This window comes from Asterias amurensis, chromosome 19 (assembly GCF_032118995.1).
Source record: "Asterias amurensis chromosome 19, ASM3211899v1".
NCBI lineage: Eukaryota > Metazoa > Echinodermata > Asteroidea > Forcipulatida > Asteriidae > Asterias > Asterias amurensis.
In genome coordinates, this window is record NC_092666.1 from 7,750,964 (window position 1) to 7,773,005 (window position 22,042).

At 35.7% G+C, this 22,042-nt stretch overlaps 1 protein-coding gene across 1 annotated transcript in view; it reads left to right on the plus strand.

Moving 5' to 3' along the window:
* Positions 1 to 3,558: 3,558 nt before the first annotated feature.
* The window catches only part of LOC139951334 (roundabout homolog 2-like), a 286,406-nt gene continuing 267,922 nt past the window's right edge, over positions 3,559 to 22,042 (plus strand). Inside the window, exon 1 of the mRNA XM_071950186.1 lies at positions 3,559 to 3,595. The gene's annotated coding sequence lies outside the window, so the exon portion shown is untranslated. The remainder of the gene's footprint in view (positions 3,596 to 22,042) is intronic.

The following is a 22,042-nucleotide window of genomic DNA, read 5'->3' on the forward strand; positions in this document are numbered from 1 at the left end:
GATTTTAAAGGGGTTGGTATTTTTTTGTAACACAAAACACATCGCCACAGATTTAAATTAAACTTACGCAGTTCAAAGATGATGATCGATGGGTTAGCTTCCCTTGTTAGTGCTATGTTTTATTTATTTATAGAAATGAGTAACACAATGTAACCTAGCCTTGCTCAAGGCAGTCGAATTATTCACTCCGAAAAAAGACCGCCGCTGTGTATAAAAACCCACCCGTATTCACTGTGCGTAAAACCCACCCGTATTCACTGTGCGTAACATCGCACGACACGATGCCCCCGTACACTATCCGCATGCGGAGGCCGTGTCGGCCTGACGGCCTCCGCATGCGGATAGTGTACGGGGGCATCGTGTCGTGCGATGTTACGCACAGTGAATACGGGTGGGTTTTACGCACAGTGAATACGGGTGGGTTTTTATATAGCGGCGGTCTTTTTTCGGAGTGAATAATTCGACTGCCTTGAGCAAGGCTAAATGTAACCAAGCTACCATTACTGTTATTTAAGCAATTCTCCTGAAACATCGCTCTGTGATTTTCACTTTTTTTGTCTCAAAAACTTGACGACTAATGAAGCTAAAACTTCTACATGTAAACTATGTTACATACATCTTCATTCACAGTGAAGGGCTACAAAAGTTAAAATGGCTACTGAGTAAAATGACTTAGAAAATGAGCTTTGCCCCTCGGCCTTAATCTCTTATTAGGAAAAATAAATAGGCCAGGCCAAGATTTTGACTCTTCTGTCAATCCAACCAATAGCTCAGTCAAATGTTTGGACAGAAATTTGTATTAAAATTACTGGGAAAAAACAAATTGATTGGAATCTTTCTGAATGCTCGCAAATTTGTACTGTTCCTCATCCTCAGGAAATAGTTGTACTTGTACCTTTGCCACATGAAATCACAAAACCTAAAGAGCGCCCTCAATGGGTTCATTGTAGACATATCATTGGCTGAGAGTTGTGAGCAGTGTGTAAACGTGTGCTTGTTTTCATTGTTTTACCTCAGCAATGATGGCCAGTACATCCAAGAGGTGTCTGTCAAAGTTTAAAAGGAAATAGCCTACACACCACTAATGCGGGGTAAGCCTAAAATAATTGTAACCAAAATAGACAATTATGTGTTTTTTTATTCCTGATATTTGTCTATTTATTATACTATATACTATAGTGCCCAAACTATTTATACTATCCTTTACTTAAAGTCGAATGCCCTGGAAGTGGGATTTTGTCAAAATATAGCTTTTGTCACTAAAATATGTGTTTTGATGAGTGGAATATAAATAAACAATTAACTAAGGTTTCAAAATAAGTTTCCATGTTATTTACAAATTTGAAAATAAGCCTGACCTGAGAGAGCGCTCTTTGTGACGCCAATCGAGGCGCGCTGAATTGCATGCAGTGCCAACACAAGATAGTGACGCTTTGCGTAAGCTAAAAACATGCCCTCAAAGTTGAAAAAATACCAGAGTTTTTTTCACGTTAGGCAAATGCTCCTTTAGGTTCGTTACGTCTTTCAGGTACCTTCTTCGACTTCCCGACTAGCTGGAAAAATGTTGGGATGGCGTCATGTTTTAGAAAAGAACTTTTCTCTTCATGTGAAAATATGTAGTGTATTCCGGATTCTAGAAGCATGACGGCTCGAAGTGTTTGCTGCACAGCGCTGAAAAAGACTTGCAAACTGACCCCATCTTCAGTTGTTTTGCAATTTGCTGCATCCAGCAGCAATACACCTGGTTGACATTGCCGGAAAAATGCAAGAAAAAACCTTTTTCGAAACGTACAAACCTACGACTAGGACTTGAATGTACTTGCACGTACGTGTGTTTGATGTTCGATCGAGGCAAAGTCTGCCTCAATTGACGTCACAAAAGGGGTAGGCGAAGTCACCCCCACACAACTTTATTTATTTTTTAAAACATATAAATCGTTAAAAACAACTACTCAAAAAATCATTTTATTGTTCAGAAACATAATATACTCTAATGTTTGAAGAAGAAAAATTCTATTTCCAGGTGACTTTAAGAGTAAAAGGCAGTGGACACTATTGGCAATTACTCAAAACATTTGTTAGCATAAAACCTTACTTGGACCAAATCGTTTTTGTTTTTTTCCGGCAATGCCGACCAGGTGTATTGCTGCTGAATGCAGAAAAACACTTGGGCGTACATGTACTTTGCACGTGTGTTTACTATACGCATTGCAGGCAAAGTCTGCCTCGATTGACGTCACAAAAGGGGTAGGCGGAGTCAGCCCCCCAAACAACTTTATATATTTTTTAAACAAATAAATCGTGACAAACAATTACTAAAAAAATTGTTTTATTGTTCGTAAGCATATACTCTTATGTTTGAAAGAAAAGAAATTATATTTCTAGGTGTCTTTAAATTAAATTTAAAGACAATGGACACTATTGATAATTGTCAAAGCGAGTCTTCTCACTTGGTGTATCTCAACATTTATGCATAAAATAACAAACCTGTGAAAATGTGAGCTTGATTGGTCGTCGGGAGTTGCGAGATAACTATGAAAGAAAGAAACACCACAAAGTTGTGTGCTTTCAGATGCTTGATTTCGAGACCTCATATTCTAAACTTGAGGTCTCGAAATCACATTCGTGGAAAATTACTTCTCGAAAACTATGTCACTTCAGAGGGAGCCGTTTCTCACAATGTTTTATACTCTCAACCTTTCCCCGTTACTCGTTACCAAGTGAGGTTTTATGCTGATAATTATTTTGAGTAATTACCAATAGTGTCCACTGCCTTTAAGAAAATGTCAAGTAAATAAAAAAATTCATCAGGTGAAGAGAGGATTTTGTTTACACAAAAACACAACAAAAGATAAGTTGAGGACATTGTAGTTAAACTAGATGTATAATCCATAATCTAGTTTTGTGGTGTATGTTACTACTACATTAGTAACATAAGCAGGAGCGCACTTCTCTTATTTTTTTACCTAACTAGTGGTAGAATTAATCTGAAAGAGTTCATTGCCTAGTTGTACATCCTGATATACGATGCCCCTAAGGTAAAGGTAGTTAGCCTACATGGAAACTAAGTCAAATCACTGCCTATGTCTTGTTGGACACACATGTCCGTCTAAGACCCTCTCTTCAATCGGCTTCCTGCGTTAGATTGAGGCTGAGCTGCATCTGGCTTCATCAAATGTGCCTACCCCTTTTGTTTAGTATGAAACCAAACACCCCGCATCGAACCACTGCTGAATTCTAATCCGAGGCCCCAGGCCCACTAAGCAATAATATCATCAATATTTTGATAAAACTATTTCCATATTTATCATCTAGAGTTTCAGCCAAACAAAGATGTGTTGGGTTTTTCTGGAGTGCTAGTGAGTGACAGTCCGCTTATGTACTAGTGGCCCATGCACAGATTGTCCAATCAAACTGACAGACACGCTGTACCAGCGGACGTTCTTACAGCTCAATCTGTGAAAATTGATGCCTAGGCAATTGAATAGCCTCACAACCAATAAAGTGAGTCATACTGGGATGCATTGTCTTTATCTAATCTTCTGGAAGCAGGACTTCATCTGGTGAAGGAGATAGATCTGAAGCGAAAAGACAGGTATGTTGGGTTTCTTTAAATCATATTTTCATCGACTCTTATATTAAGTTTTTCAATTGTATTTGTTTAGTTTGCCAGATAGATCAAGGATAGGTTTTTAACTATAATAAAACTTTATAAAATGATTCTTCTTTCAATATGTACATTTGCTGCATTATAAACTGAAATGAGTTCAGTTGAATTTTGAAAAGATGAGTCAAAGGCAGTGGACACTATTGGTAATTACTCAAAATAATTATCAGCACAAAACCTTACTTGGTAACAAGTAATGGGGAGAGGTTGATAATATAAAACACTGTGAGAAACAGCTCCCTCTGAAGTGACGTAGTTTTCGAGAAAGAAGTAATATTCCACGAATTTGATTTCGAGACCTCAAGTTTAGAATTTGAGGTCTCGAAACCAAGCATATGAAAGCACACAAATTGGTGTGACAAGGGTGTTTTTTTGTTTCATTCATATCTCGCAACTTCGACGACCAATTGAACTCAAATTTTCACAGGTTTGTTATTGTATACATTATGTTTAGATACACCAAGTGGGAAGACTGGTCTTTGACAATAACCAATAATGTCCATTGTCTTTAAACTAAATTGAGTTACTATATTGAACTTATCATCGGTGAACAAGAGTGAGCTTTTGGATTGAACAGCCTTTGCTAGAAATGTCAAAACTGTATCATACTGTAAAAACAATTCAGTTGTGATCAGAACAGTTGGGACCTAATTGGATCACATAAGGATATTAAAAAAACACCATCAAGTAGTAACAATATTAAGGAACTTATAAAGACAGCATTGCTTCAAAACAGCGTTACAAAAAAAAAGCTAGATAAAAAGACAAAAGTCATCAGCAGAAAAATTGTTAAAAAGTGTTGTGTAAGTGAAAACGGTTGAGCTGCAGTTAGAGCTGATTCATGGTCTACATTGACACAACCACTTAATTTACTTAAACAATACCAAGCATGAGACTCTATTGACTAAAACGAGCACTGAAGATTCAACCGTAACAATTTACAGATTTTTTGCTATACAAATAATAGTAACATGGCGCTCTACAACGAATACATAATAAAAACGCAAAATTTTTTGCCTAAGGATTGAACTAATTTTAACAAAGTATTAGTAATTTCTTTGGTATATTTTGAGATTCAGGAGATTGGATTTTAAAGTCCTATACTATTAAATCGATGTTGTACTCAAACAAATAGGATTCAAACTGCATCGTGGCTAGCTCGGTGGTCTATTGGTTAGACATCTGCTCTAAAGGTTGGGTCTTTGAATCCCACCTAAGTTCTTGTGGATTTTTTTTCACAGAACTCTGAAAAGTTCTGAGGAAACTGTACTTAATAAACAACAGTGAAATGGTAAAACCACGTTTTTCTTTATCACGGATTACATTAAAATACATATATGCATAAAACTTCTTTACCCTTCTTAACCACTGTTTTAAAACATGCCACACTTTTTTCTCAAATCCAATTTATTAGTTCACCAGACATTTTTACGCCTTTCAGAAGACTTTTAGATCGCAAAAAGAAGTTCTTGGTAGGAATGAAGGCATATAACATTTCAGATTACCTTTCAGGACAAGAATAAAGTGAATTTGTAAATCTAGGTCTTTTGCAGATTCAATCACATTTTATTTTGAAGGTGATTATTTGTTGTCGTACACTGGGAGCAGATAGTACATAAAGGCATTGAGAATAAAGAGTGCATCTGTTATGGAGGGCTAGTAAATTAGATTAAAATGAGAGTTTGAATCTCATAAATGCATGTACATACATTGTACTTGTAATCTTCTTTGTAGTGTCTACATAGTACGATGTACTCAATAAACTGGAACAACAAGAAAATTATTTTCAATTTCTCTTGCAGTCTGTGCATGCAATGGCCGTAAAGAACAATTAATGGGGAAAATGGGATAAGAATTGCATCTCCAGCTTTTGTATAGCAGAGGACACACAAAGAGTATGCAGCATCTTCTATTCCTCTTGCAGTACTTTATAATAACAATGGAACTAGACAAGGGATAGACAAATTCCATAAAATTGATATAATCCTATGTAGTCTGGAAATACCGCTGGGTTTGCAGGTTCAATGTGAGTTCTCTCACAAAGCTCATGGTTCAATGAAATTTTTAACTCCAGGGCCCTATTTCATAGAGCTGCTAAGCACAAAAATCTGCTTAGCATGAAATTTCTTCCTTGATAAAAACAAGATTACCAACCAAATTTCCTCATGACTGTCAGAATAAGCAAACAACAGCTGAATACCAGTAACAAGCAATATGCAACAAATGGAAATTTGGTTAAAGTTTATCCTGTTTTGATCGAGGAAGAGATTTCATGCTAACAAATTTTTGTGCTTATGCAGCGCTATGAAATTGGGCCCAGTTCACCAGGAAGATGCACAGTTGTAAAGGCAGTAGGGACCGAAGCCCTTTTCACACTATTCTAATCCTGGGGTTGCCCCCTGTGAATAACGGTCAGCCTTTTCATACTGTGATCACTTTACCCGCGGTCTGCCCTCTGTCTGCCTCGGCAAATGGGCATACCCAGGGGAATAACCTCCCCTGCTCTGGAGTAGGGGTAATTGGCAGCTTCAAAACACAACTAAAAACCCATCTTTCAATGGTTTCAATCAGTGCCAATGAGATTTCAATATTTTTTTAAATTTTTTTTAGTCTAATGATATTGGTTTCTTCTAAATAGCCTGTTATATTGTATATTTGGTGTACCTTTTGTATTATTATTGTATATTTCTAGCTTTAATTTTCCTGTTTGCTTATTTATCATTTATATTTGTTTTTTGTGAAGCGCTTAGAAACTTATTTTTAGTATAAAGCGCTATAATGTAATTATTATTATTATTATTATTATTATTATTATTATTATTATTATTATTATTATTATTATTATTATTATTATTATTATTATTATTAATATTATTATTATTATTATTATTATTATTATTATTATTATTGTTATTATTATTATTATTATTATTATTATTATTATTATTATTATTATTATTATTATTATTATTATTATTATTATTATTATTATTATTATTATTATTATTATTATTATTATTATTATTATTATTATTAATATTATTATCATTATTATTATTATTATTATTATTATTATTATTATTATTATTATTATTATTATTATTATTATTATTATTATTATTATTATTATTATTATTATTATTATTATTATTATTATTATTATTATTATTATTATTATTATTAAAACCCCTGGGTATTCTTGAAACGTGCAGCCTGATCCGCGTAGAATAGGGATACAAGGTGAAAGTTTGCCGGGGTAACCGTGGGGTAAAAAAGTCCTGGGCCTCTCTTGGGCTGTATTCTACAGAGATAAAAGAAACAGTGTGAAAAGGGTCTGAACAGTGGACTTTCTTTACGGGGGGATCCTTCGTACTTCCTCTTAAAGGCACTGTACACGTTTGGTAATTGTCCAAGTGTTCTCAATTAAGCATAAAATTACAAGCATGTGAAAATTTGGGCTCAATCGGTCATCGAAAGTGCGAGAAAATGATGAAAGAAAAAACGCTCTTGTTGGACGAATTTGTGTGCTTTCAGATAGGAATAAAAGACTTCTAGCTAGAAGTCTTTTATTAATTAAGTGAGAAATTATCTCTTTCTCAAATAATATGTTACTTCAGAGGGAGTTGTTTCCCACAATGTTTTATACTATCAACAGCTCTCCAATGCTTACCAAATGCTTACCAATGCTTGCCTCTCCAGTAATTACCAAACGTGTACCTTCCTTTTAATGCTTACAAACAGATGCCCACACATTTGTACATTACAGAGTTTTGCGTTGAGCAGTGTGTATCTTTGCACAAAGGAATATAGAAAATTATATAGCTTTCAATTGATAAAATTACAGCTTGCAATAGTGCAGTGCTTTACACATAATATTGGTGTATGGGTAAAACCAAATAATATTTGTTATTCGCGATGCAAATTTAATATCTGTTAATTTTTTGTGGTAGCCTACCCACATGTAGGATTTGAAGTGCCTTTAGCAGCCAGGCAATCTCGGTGGTCTAGTTGGTAAGACGTTTACTCTAGATGGTCCTGAGTCAGAATCCCACCTGAGTAATATGCTTGGCATTGTGTTCACAGTACTGGTACCCAGAAAGTAATACAGCGCTTTAGACACATAAGTGTGTGGGATAAAAGCCAATAATATTCCTTATCACCAGTGCAAACTTAACTTTAATTAACATTTACTTTGAAAGTACAATTTACAATTCACATGACTGGAAAACATCACATCACACTAGGTTTGCTTTTTGTGTTTAGAGAATAATTTGAGCTGAGTGGCAGTCAACAATCAACAAGCGGAGAGTGATGTAGATTTTGTGTCCACCAGGTTTTTTTTTTTTTTTTTTCTTTTTTTAAAGCTGCTTTCACCATTCCTGCTTGTCTTCTTCACTCAAGTAATCTTTTTAGTATTGTATTTAAGAAGTATATATTTTTGTTTTGTAAACCAAATTCCCCATAGTCTTTTGACTTTATTTGGTGATGTTTGTTGATAAAAAAAAAAACCAATAATGATTTGAAAAAATAAGAAGAAGTTCACTGGTAAAATGTCCCAGTGTAGAACGGTGCAAATCAGATACCAGAGGAATCTTAGGCCAAGTAAAAAAAGAAACATGTTTAGTGTCCGGGTTTCTCAAAAAAAGGAAGGAGGAGGGGCTTTTAACTTTTGATTTTTTATTTCAAGATGGTCGCCATTCTTTTTAAAATGTCAAATATCCATTGTTTTTTCTACTACTCGAACACACAATACATAAATGAAACATTTTAGACAAGACATTCAGGTTGTTTTAGCTGAGATCGTTTAAAATAACCCTTTTTCATAAAAATAAAAAAATAAAAAAATAAAAAAAAGAAGGAGGCGGCCTCTAAAAAGGAAGCGGGCGGGTACGCTAAGCAAGTTTCTTTATTTACTTGGCCTTAGTGGATGTTGCAATAGAAAATGACTTCGCATTAATGTTGTTCAGAATTGTTGTCCTTGAGTTTTTCTCAGATACCATGACTCATCACTGCCTAATGATTTTTTTCTGCCGACAGTAAAGTATGTTTGACTGGAAGAATAAGTGTGTAACTTTTATCAAAGCTAAGGTCTGCAATTTTAAAGATTAACACTTAAAAAATAGCTATCCATTAGTTTAAACTATTGACATATCGTGTCTGAATTTGTGATGTTACTTTCATCAATTCTGGTTGTGAAGCCAAAGACTCTCAGAAAAGTGAACTTAATCCTTATATATAGCCAAGAACCATATTAGAGAAGACAAAGAAGGAAGTCACAGTTTTAGATTTGGCAAGAAATCTCCCAAGAATTATATCAGGGAAAACCCACGCAAACCGGTAGAGAGTTCAAACCCAATTCACACAGTGCCCTGACAAAATTCAAACCGGGGTCCGAGATGTGGAAGGCGCGGAAAGAAACCATTTAGCAAAGAAACCCGACCGCCCGACATAGATTGCTGAGGTGTCCAATGCTGTCTTTTGTTCACATCTTGAGAACTAAGCAAGTGCCCTAATCCCATAAATTGTCTGCTGTTTGGGATTAACAACTTGGCTGTGGTCACTGACTTGTATTTGGAGCATTGGATAAGCACCTCAAGGCTTAGCTTAGGGATGACTTTTATCAACCAGAAATAAAGATTCCCAGACTGGAAGTATTTTATTAAGTCTCGCTACAAAAGAGGGTGGGAAGGTTATGAATCTCGTCACACGGCTGCTAAATTACCTCAAACCATTTGATATCTCGCTATGTATCTTTCATACTTAAATACATGTAGAAACACTCAAGGGGTGGTTTGGGACGGGCAAAACTCTTATCACTCCTATGCATCAACCGGGGTTTCACGGGTGCCAAGCTTGTCTAATTAACAAGAATTGACTGTACATACGTTTTTCTTCATTTTATCTGATGAAGAAGTGTTGTTGCTATGAAAGCTCATGCCGATTGTAAAGTGCCACTTTTTCTTCTTCTGTACATACTGAATAAGACTGGACTAGTTATAGCCATAGTGCAATTTCTCAATTTTATTAATTTTTAGAATTTTTTTTAAGTTAAATTTATCAATTTGATTAATTGAAAATAATTATATGAAATCAAGATGATGTTGTGATAAAATCCTAACATCATACAGGATTAAGATTGGCTCGTTGTAGTACAGGAAGTTGACTGATTGAGTAGTACTTGATGTCCCAACTGTATTTGTGATCCCTCAATTCATGCAGTCACTAGGTGTCTCTTCATATTACTTTTAGATCATTGAGGCGGTGCATCAATCATTGTTAGATGGACTACTCCTTGGCAAGTGTTTATCACATTCCTCCATCCTCAGTACCAGACCAAGGTACAACACTCTTTTGTTGTGCGTTTATTTGTTACTATCTTGAAGTGATTGCTTTAAGTGTTTACTTTACCTTAAGAGTGAATGTGGCTTGTGGTGATGTTTGGGGTCTGAGTGTTTGCTCATCCAAAGTGGGTTTCATTATGATACTATTTGTTTCGCTTGATTGATTGATTGACTGACAGACCTATGTCTGTTTATCCTGTACTGTGCGTCTTCATTGAGCATGCTAAGGCATTGTGTCTTGCTAGCAGGCATATCAAATGCACTTTACAGATAGATGTCACACTTGGAGTGATTTCGTGTCTTGGCATCATGCGGACAGATTGTTCCCATCTTGCTTGTTTTTGCCAGTGGGCTTATTCATAGTAAACCAGTGGTAAGAGTGTATTTCCAATTTACATCTTATAACAGGGTCATTCTATAAGAAGGGCACTTCGTCAAGTCATCTATACCTGCTCTTTGGCATTTTCCATGAGGTATGTTTCTAAAAGAATTGTTTACAACAGGGTTGCATTATTGAGTACAAAACTTAAAAAAAACCGAGAAAAAAAACAGGTTTTGTTCAGATGTCCACTAGATTGCCATATATTTATAAGTCCAGCATAACAAAGATGCCTGTGATTTTTTTCCCCATAGAACTCGGGATGGGAATGTACAGTGCTCAAATCAGTGTATATTATGGGAAAAACCAAAATTAATATTCTTTACCCCCTATGCAAATATAACAAGATATTTTAAATGGTTATGAAATGCTGAAACCTCTTTCTATGTTAACCAATTATAAGAATTCAAGAAATAGTTTTTTGACAACAGGTTGGAAACTAAATCTCAGGAGGCTTGGGAGGGGTCTATTAAAATCAGCATTTAACTTAGGAATTTTTGGGAAGGGAATTTTGATGTATATATTTGTTGTTTTGCTTTATGATGTAATTGTAAGTTAATTCAGGTGAGCCCTATACATACATGTAATAATAATAATATCAAAGTCTTATTAAGCGCACGTATCTCCCAAACAAGGTATTCAAGGCGCTGAGTGTATACAATTTTTCAGCAAGACAGAGTATTGCAGTGATGAAGTCTGAGACCCAATAGTGTAGCACCTTACAAGGGTTTACAGGGTTCTACGGCGCATACAGCAGCCACAGCCAGGAACACCAGGGCCAACCCCCTTCTCTTGCACTGGGTTCTTTTAGTCCACTGGGTTCTTTTACATGCGTTACACAACACATGGAACTATAGGCTTTACGTCCCATCCAAAGGACGAAGCAATGGTTAAAGCCATTATACACTTTCGGAAAACAGTATTGTCCAAGTCCCACACTTCGTGTATCACAACTTATATATAAAATAACAAACCTGTGAAAATTTAGGCTCAATCGGTCATCGGAGTCGGGAGAAAATAATGGGAAAACCCACTCTTGTTTCCGCACGTTTCGCCGTGTCATGACATGTGTTTAAAATAAATCCGTAATTCTCGCTATCAAGAATTGATATTGTTTTAATGTTTTCTCAAAAAGTAAAGCATTTCATGGAATAATATTTTTTAAAAGAGAAGTCTTTCACCTTTACCCTCTGTAAACCCTGTAAGTTATTTGTAAATCTGTGAACTTTTTTTCTTCTTTTCTGTACCGAAAGTGTATAATGGCTGTCTTGCTTAAGGACACAAGTGTCACGGCTGGGGCTTCGAACCCACACTCTGCTGATCAGAAACACCAGAGTTTGAATTCGGTGCTCTTAACCGCTCCGCAACAACACTTCTAGGCTTATACCTTGTCCATAAGCCTGCTGCCAGACAATGCTTGATTGATTTTTGTATAATTGCTTTGTAAATTGATTATAAACAATCAATAAAACATGTTGACTTTATGGTGTCAACACCATTGCATCTGTCTACCATAATGAAGTCGCTTGTTATTATGACAGAGTTGTCAGCATGTGACTGTAGAGGGTGCATATTTTCTGTGTGGTTTATTTTGGAAATATGAAATGTGAATGGAAAGTTAGGAATATTGGTAATTTGAAGGGGGTAAAACTGTAATTTTTACAAGTATTTTTGTTTACCTTACCCTATTATATCGCTGAATGCAATAATATCCTTGTAAGAACATTGTCTCAACTGATACATTTCATTTTTGTAAAGAAAATGAAATTAGACCATATAAAAGCTATAGACTCATCAGGAGGAAAATAATTGTCCCTGCAAATTATATTTTAGGATTTGGAAACATCTTGGGAAAACTGTCACAGGTATTAATGCTTCTCATACTATTAATGCACAAGGGCGTATAACTGTAAGTCTAAATCATTGAATGTGTCTATGCTACCAGAACAGTTATACTCATAAGTTTATTCATGAGTGTAGCCTACTTAGTGCATGAGACACCAGACAATGGGAGACCCAGAGCATTAATGGTATCAGGTCTTACTGTCTGTAGCTGTATCTTTTGTTCTCCTCAATTGCTAATAACCAAGATGCCTACCAAGATACTGAACAATGGGCCGGTAATCCTCTTTACCAGATGCCATCTCCACCAGACTATTGTATCCCTTGATTGCATTAGGATGGAGTGCACAGACTCATAATTATCTGGGATGGGGTTGAATTGTAAATGTGTCATAATCTTATTGTATTCTCAGATATAAATGACTTTATTTTATTAATGGGATTTCGGGGGTACAGGTGTAACGTTGATTAATAGTCAACTCTCAGGATAATTATGAGTTAATGTGTTATTTCTTGAAAATAGATTAGTTGTGAAAATTGCTCAAATGGTCTTACGTATGAGTATTATTTAATTCATAAGTACACTGACAGTTAAACATAATAATATTGGTTGTATGACCGCATTTAACCTGGTGTTACATCAGTCACTGATGTAACACCAGGTTAAATTACATTATAAAAGGGCTATTACAGACACTCCCCGGCAGTATTAAAGACCAGTGCCCAATTTGAAACAGAATGAACACTATTGGTAATTACTCAAAAAAATTATTAGCCTAGAACCTTACTTGGTAACGAGTAATGGGGAGAAGTTGATAGTATAAAACATTGTGAGAAACGGCTCCCTCTGAAGTGACGTAGTTTTCGAGAAAGAAGTAATTTTCCACGAATTTGATTTCGAGACCTCAGATTTAGAATTTGAGGTCTCGAAATCAAGCATCTGAAAGCACACAACACCGTCTGACAAGGGTGTTTTTTCTTTCATAGTCATCTCGCAACTTGGACGACCAATTGAGCTCAAATTTTCACAGGTTTGTTATTTTATGCAGATATGTTGAGATACACCAAGTGAGAAGACTGGTCTTTGACAATTACCATTATTGTCCACTGTCTTTAAAAGCAGAAAATATTGCTCCATTCTTGTGTGCTCATCAGAAAGAGCATGGTGGCAGTCCAAATGGTGCATGCTACATGGTGTTTTAGCCAGTAACCCAGTTCTGGCAAGGTTACTGTTGGTTAAATTTTTGATGGAACATTCAGCCTTTTTCTCTTGGGTGGATGGTGGCATACGTGTCTGTGCGTCTGTCTTATACACAACTCTGTAGTTTTATATTCTTATTGTTAGGTTGGGACTGGGAACATTAGCTACATTTATGTTTCAGCGTCACAAACGGGGACCCAACATAATCTTGATGGAATTTATGGCATGGAAAAGTGACAGTTACATGCAATTTGGATTTTGCTGAACTTTTTGTAAGTTTGTATGAATTGTTGTGTGGGGGAGTTTCTGTTTGTTAGGATGGGACTGGAAAGCTTTTTTTGGTACTAGTGCTTGGGCCTGATGAAAGCCTTTTTCGTTATACTCAATAATGAGCTATGATTCCTTTAGGGTATTCTACACTCCAATCCTCAGCCAAGATGTCAAGATACATCACATACTCTCTTATTGTTAACCGCACTTTGAGATCAACATATTTATTTAAAGACTCCTCCTTTATCGCAAAACTCTTTCCAGGAGTTTGGACAGACAAATCTTGAGGTAAACATCAATTTCTAAAGCTATAATATTTCCTGCTGGATGCGACAACGTTAGTGTTCGCATCCAGCAGTGTTGAGTAGATGGTACTGGAACGCTACGACATCTGATACATTGTAATGTTTACTCAAACTGATTGCCTCTTTTCATATTTTTGTAATATGATACACTTAACAGGCTGTTAAAGAAACCAGATATGCTCGGTAGTGATGTAAGATTTAATAGTTGGTTTTATTTTATTTCAACATTTTTATTGTAAGATGATATATGTGGGGGGTTTACATGCTTCAATCTTCTTGGGTAGGGAAGATGTAGAAAATTTGAGATGCACGTATCTGCCTCTATGGTACTTCAATAAAATAAGCTGAGAAAAGGTTCCTCCTTAAACTGACTTGTTATTCCAGTTTCCTCCAGACAAATATACACAGTGTTGATGTACAATCATGGAAAGGTTCATAAGGGTTGGGACTGGATTAATAACATTCATCTATAGAGTTATATATAAGAACTAGAGGACGCAATGGCCTATATACGCCGCCCAGCATGCAGCCATTTTCTAAGTTGACAAAACAGCATCGCACAGCGTGTGTTTGTGCAGCCATTTTGTAAGTTGACAAAACAGCATCGCATACCGTTCAATAAACACAAACTCCATTGTGTACTTCATATTCAACGCGGGTACAGAATGGCGCGCGTGTCTCCTTGCGGTCCCGTCGCGTTTGTGCAAGCAGCGTCACCAGTGCGCCCTCTAGTTCTTATAAATAACTCTGCATTCATCTAACAGATTATATTTATTCAAAAGAAAATAACTTAGAATTGGATAATGTAATGTGCATATATGCACATTTATCGATTGACTAATAGCTGACTAAATAATCATGAACACTAGAATGGGTTGCGCCCTATAGCGTCTTGCCAACTGAGCTTTAAAATATGAAGCTGAAATAAATTGAGTATAATTTGATGACATTAAATTTAAAAACTCTTTGTTATAAGGCTTTTTTTAAGCCATTGGACACTTTCTGGACAGAACAAAAATTAAACGTTCACAGATTTACAAATAACTTACAGGGTTTACAAAAGGTAATGTTGAAAGACTTCCCTTGAAAATATTTTCCCATGAAATGCTTTACTTTTTGAGAAAACATTAAAACAATTATCAATTCTCGGTATCGAGATGAACCGATTTATTTTAAGCACATGTCATGACACGGCTAAACGTGCAGAAACAAGGATGGGTTTTCCCGTTATTTTCTCCCGACTCCGATGACCGATTGAGCCTAAATTTTCACAGGTTTGTTATTTTATATTTAATTTGTGATACACGAAGTGTTGGCCTTTGAACAATACTGTTTTCCAATGTTGTGCGATTGCTTTAAGTGACTTAATGTCAAAGGTCTGCAGCACTCTTAAAATCCAAGAATGCAATTCCCCTTCATCTGGGAGGTGAGAACATCAAATACTATTGTGTTTGCAAAAATACAATCTTTATTGATTTATTGCTGTACTTTTCTCAGCATGGCTAACAAGGCACATGGTGGCAGACAGTGGGTAAACTTCTATTAAAAAAATGGTTGAACAAAGCAAAATTTACTATTATAGAGTGACTTGAACTTGCAGCATCACAAATTTCTTACTCTCCAGGTCAACAGAATGAATCATTAATCTTCAAAATAAAAAAAAAAGTATGTGTATGGTTGAAAAGTAAACATAATAAACATACATTAAGAAAGTCACCCCTCTTTAATTAATTGAAATAACATATTTTTGTGTATAAATGTATTTCTATAAATGCACTGTGAATCAAAGATTGTGTAGCATATTTTAAAATAAACTTCTCATAAGATGCACATAGTCCATGACTGAACCAAAGAGGGGGGATGTAGACACATCAGTTGAGAATACCAAGATGAAATTATTTCCTGCAGAAAAAAATTGCAATCTAAATAGATACATTTCACTCACAAGATCCCAATTTGCAGACATTATTTTGTGATCTAGGCCTCTTCTTCTTATTTTCTTGTTTAGCAGCCCATAGCTAGAGTTTAATTATAACACAGTCTACAGGTTGGTGATATTTAGTAGTACTGGGGTAATATGATGTATTCACGCTACATCGTTGGGCCTGCAGGCTGTAGGTTTAATGAAAATGGGTGTTGGTAATGGAAGAGCCCCCACTACTTGCTGGAGGCAGTTTCACTTTGTTTGTGTATTTACTCTGGATGAATCATAGTAGTGCAGTGTGGGACAGCTGAGGGTTTGCGTTCATTAGTTATGGCCATTGCGGCACGTTTGATGGCTAATCTCTATTGTTGATACATTGCAATAACCAAGTGTTGATTAGGTCCTTTTGTGTCGGGGCTGCAATATCTAGTGTATCCTGAAGCAACAAGTTCAGTTCAGACCTCAGAGAGAGGCAGTGCACACATCAGCGTGATTCATTGGACTGGCAATATCTACTGATCTTCATCGTGTGGTCATATATCGGTCGTTGAAATTTCACAGATGAAACACAAAGGACTCCAGTGGTAATGGAGCTGGCATGCTATTTAATTCCAGTCACAATCGCAAACAACTCCGCTACCCACTTGAGCATGTTTTAATATTATCTGGCACATTAGGGCTCATAATATTCTCTGTATCTCATATATACCCCTTCCCATCTGTAGGAATAATAGCTTTAAAGGGTGCACTATACCTCTAACTTTTTATGGAATTCATTGTTTAAAAGATCCATTAGGTTGGAGATTTTAGTGGTACACAAATGGCTTTCTCTCAAACTTTGTTGATAAGTTGTTTTATTGAAACTGAAACGCTAACAAGCATAATTATTTAAGGCAGGGAAATGTACAACTGTCTTTTTTTCTGACTTTCTGAACTTATTCTTTTACTGCAGTATGAAAACATCAAATGGGCTAGTCTTCCTTTAAAGCGAGCATATATGCAGTGAGAATTTTATTCTGCGATAGAATCGTGCGTGTCTATACATTCTGAATTCACGTTTTTAGCAGTCACGCTTTCTGTTGTCAATACCAAACAAGGATGCTATAGTACTTTCCCCCGTCCACTCCATGGCTGGTCATAAGTACATTATTCTGTGTCATAAAATTATGGGCTTTATTTTGGGTTATTATACAAAAATACACTTTTAAAAATAAGCTTGGTAGGAACAAAGTTAATTTTGGTGTTCTGGGAAGAACTACTGAAATTACTAGTACTATCCTATACATCTTTGAGGAATTTGCATTTTCAGTTGATGGAATACAAACTATCATAAATAATACATGCAGCCACTAACTGAAACAGTTTATTTGATAGGCCCTATCTATTGTTTTGTATTTATTTATATATTCTTTATGTCAACTCATTTATGTCAACTGTTTCTCACAATGTTTTAAACCATCAACCTTTCCCCATTACTCGTCACCAAGAAAGGTTTTATGCCAATAATTATTTTGAGTAATTACCAATAGTGTCCACTGCCTTTAAACAGGCTGAGACATAAGAACAATTCAAAACCTGGATGAAAACATATCTGTTTGCTTTGTACAATTGTTGATTTCCCTTTATAGCGCTATACAAGAATGGTTTTAATATTATTATTATCACTGGACATAACCAGTGCTTCTGTCTACATGATTGCATCTTAATCAAGATCCGTTTGAAGAGCTACCAAATTCACATCTAGTTCACTTGTTTCACATGCCTTAATATGTTTTTTCCCCTGTTTTTCAGGTTTGTTTGCCTTTTGCCTGCCTTTTTCTGTGTTGTTTTTCAGTTTCTCTTTTATTTGTTTGGTTGGATTAGTATGGTGTAACAGATAAAACTCACTACTTGGTGCATCTGATATAGTAAATGTCGCCCTCTGTTGACCAACATTAATGATTGCCAGTTTCAAACCAATAGGCTTACTGAGTGTGGGATGTTTCTGTATCAAGAGAACTATAGTACGAGATTCACCTTGATGGTTTTATAATCAATTAAGCCACTAATGAAATACAATTGCCCTTTGTCACCATTAAAGATATGGTTTGAAGACTGTAAAACAAAGACGCACACATAGGCCAATAGAACGTTGGATTGAGTTTTTGTTCAAAATAACTTGAATCTTCGACCAATCCCTTTTCCCTCCAATGAAAGTTTGACAAACCATTTATCAGACATACAACATCTCTGGGATGAGCTGGTTTCTGCCTTTTTTTTCACACTGAAAACACTGTACAAATGTTTGTGTCCCAGACATGTTCCTCTTTTGCCTTGCTCGAATGACATGCATTGCTTTTGTAAGAGAAGACAGCATCAAGCCTCAGGTGGGATCCAAGAAATTTACAAGAAAAGGAAAACAAGAGATAAAAAAGAAACTGGGTGATGACATGTCATGATGAATGTATACAAAACCTGCATATTGCTCGGAACTAGTATGGGATGGCGCAAGTTAAGAGTTTGCAAAAGGAATGATTGCAAAACATACAAGAATTTGAGAGCAGTGTTGGGTTCGAACCCTCTTGACGACTCTTGACCCTTGACGACTCTTGACCCTTGCTTTAAGAGTTTTAACTTTTACAATATTTTCCTTTTGTAAACTTTTAAAAGAGTTTACAAAAGTAAAATATTGCAAAACAAACAAGAATTTGAGAGCAGTGTTGGGTTCGAACCCTCTTGACGACTCTTGACCCTTGACGACTCTTGACCCTTGCTTTAAGAGTTTTAACTTTTGCAATATTTTCCTTTTGTAAGCTTTTAAAAGAGTTTACAAAAGTAAAATATTGCAAAACAAACAAGAATTTGAGAGAAGGGTTGGGTTCGAATCATCTTGACCACTCTTGACCCTTGACGACTCTTGACCCTTGCTTTAAGAGTTTTAACTTGTGCAATATTTTCCTTTTGTAAACTTTTAAAAGAGTTTACAAAAGTAAAATATTGCAAAACAAACAAGAATTTGAGAGAAGGGTTGGGTTCGAATCCTCTTGACCACTCTTGACCCTTGCTTTAAAAGTTAAGAGTTTACAAAAGGAAAAGATTGCAAAACAAACAAGAATTTGAGAGCAGGGTTGGGTTCGAACTCTCTTGACCACTCTTGACCCCCAAAGCTTTAGTCTTGAGCCTATGTTTTACATTGTATGGTATTGTACGCCCTCTGTATTCAATTAACGAGCCTGTTGAATAACCTCGATGCACTGTAATAGCCAACATCCATAAAGAGATATTTTAGGGAAGACATAAAATGATGTACATTACTGGGGTAGGTCATTAGGTCGCTTCAGATGTTGTCTATTGGACTCGCATAGTTGAAAGCAAGATGTGCTTTATCTGGTCATTAGCACTGGTAATTATATACATTATAATGCCTTATACCATACTAACATAACAGGTCACTGACACTTGAATATATTATAAGACATTCAGAATAGTTAAAGTGTTTTTTTCTATCAAAATTCAGTTTTCAATTCAAATATTAATAGAAGGGGAACTAATAAAGGGAACATAACTTTACACAGAGGTCTCATACTGATTGTTTGTTAACCTTTTTCTGTGCGTGGTGGGGAGATGGCACGGAATTTCTTATTTCTAAAAATACATGCTGGATAACTTTATAACATCAAAATCGATTTGGTGAAAATTACCTCTTCCTGTAAAACTACATTACTTTAAAAGGGCAACTTCTATACAGTATTTGTATAATATCAACAGCTCTCCAGTGCTCTTAAACCCTACACATTTTCTTGGTAATTAGACGACTTTTGAGTTTTTACCAAAGGTATTATTTCTTTTAATTAACAAATTCAAGCTTTGTATTATGATTTCATTTTATTGGAAATAAATGCAATGAATGTCTGAAAAAAAAAAAACAATAAATCTGATTTTGGATCAGAAATAAATGTAATGATTGTATGAAAAAAACTTAAAACTAAACTGTCCAGAACGGGCATTTTTGTGTGTGATAAGATAAAGCAAAAATAAATAAGGACTGGTTTGTTCGTTTTGTACAGCAAGTTGATATTCGGAACATGTGCTGCATGTATGAGGTGAAACTGGACACTTTGTGTTGACGCCCATGATATTGAATACTTTCAGAAGCAAGCTACTTTAAAGATTAATGTGTGTAAATGACTCACTGACTCATCAGATGGGCTTGTCAATGAACGCAAGGTTGAATACCTCCAGCTCAAAAATAGCAGTCTCGGAAAATTAGCTGCAGGATATTCGTATCTTAAAAGCAGAAAATAAGGAAACATGAAATAATTGAAACAAAACATGTTCAGTGTTGAATACATTCATTGCTTCAAGCTTGATTTAACAAAGTGCATAAATAATTTAATTGAATGTATTTCTTGGAATCATGCTTGCATAGAAGTAAACAACCATCCTGTGATAATACTTGATGTGACTGAAGCACTTTGAAAGTATGGATCGTGTAAACCCGTAGAAAAGGCAAACTGGACCACAAAACTATGAATTATAATCACAAATACAGTTAACAAATTGTAGATTTCTGACAAGTCTCAATGCAGCTTGTTGGGGAACAACAAAAGTGCTTCTCCACGGACCTAGATGTTGCCTTTTGTTTAAAGTTTCACCTTTTAATATATTTTATATTTACTTTTATTTTGTCCATACTACTCTGTATTTTACACTATTTACAACATTGAATAAACATTTTATATCTATCTAGCTAGCCCAATTACAGACCTACAAGTAGTTGCCATTTTCATGAAATGACGAATCTGTACCACAGCCAGAGAAAAATTGTGTTTGAAGTATTTTCCAAATTGCTATTGCAGAGACTGCTTGATTGTTTTCCTTTAAAATTCTATTACCAAACAAGCTTTTTTCGTCAGACATACAGAACTGTCAATATTTGTTCAATTGCAGCTTTTTTGATGAATTATTAATTCCTAAACTGCTTCCCCCACTTTGTCAAAACAAAAAAAAGGAAGAATTACACAGGCAGAGCACTGTGTACAAAATGTATATTGAGATTTTTAAGCTTGTGAACACACCAAGTTTTGTAGGTCAACAGATTCGTTGATTTGCAAAAAACACAAAAGTCATAACACACACATGTTCGGGACTGTGCCAACTCTTTGGGACTTGATTGGCCACTTTGAGGAAACGCAAAGTGGCAAATCTAGTGATTTTGCCAACAAACTAATTAGTGCAATTAGGCAACTATTTTGTGTTCTGACCCGAAACTTGCTGAAATGTAAATAGCAATGAGCATACCTTGAAGTTTTTAAAAGCGCAAGACAGTTTCATTGTCGATCACAACAATTAGGTATGCACACGTATCTGATCCAAAACAAATTGAAGTCTAAATTGTCCTGATGTACCTTAGGTGATCATGTTCTTTACACAGCATGACAAGAATAAAGTACTAGGCACTCTCAGAAAGAATCTAGGATGATTGTCCAAGCTGTCGTCCGATTAGCTTTAGGCAAAGGGAGTGCTGTACGAAGAGAAAACAGTGACTTACAGCTAACTAAAGTAGGACAAGTCAAACAACTTCGGACATCAACCACTTTGAGGGGCATGAATATAACATGGGGAAGAAAAGACAGGTTATGGGGCGATTCTTAAAAGCCAATGGAGACGTTGTGGTGGAGTAGCTGGTCACCATATACTCTCTAAAACTCCAGACATCTTGGAGATGTGGTTGCACCGCCCGACTGAAATTGAATTTCAATTGACCAGACAACATCTCCCGTGACTGTGTTTAGGTGTTTGTGCAACAGCGCGAACACCTCTTGTTTTTGTGTGTTTTTTTCCTTCTCCTTCTTCTTGTTTTTCATCGTCTTCTTCCGCACAACTAATTCTCGACAGCATTACTCTAGGTTGAGACTAAACTGAGCCTAGAAACTCATCAGACAACTGAACCCCAATATGAAGACGGCACAAGTTTTCATAATAAAATTAACAAGACTTGTAATGCGCACATATCCACCCTGCTGGGTGTTCAGGCGCAAGAAAAAAAACAAAAATTAAAATAAAATTAAAATAAAAAACTGACACAACTTAGTCGTTGAAAACCTGTGCGTAAGATACGTTTTGAGAAGAGT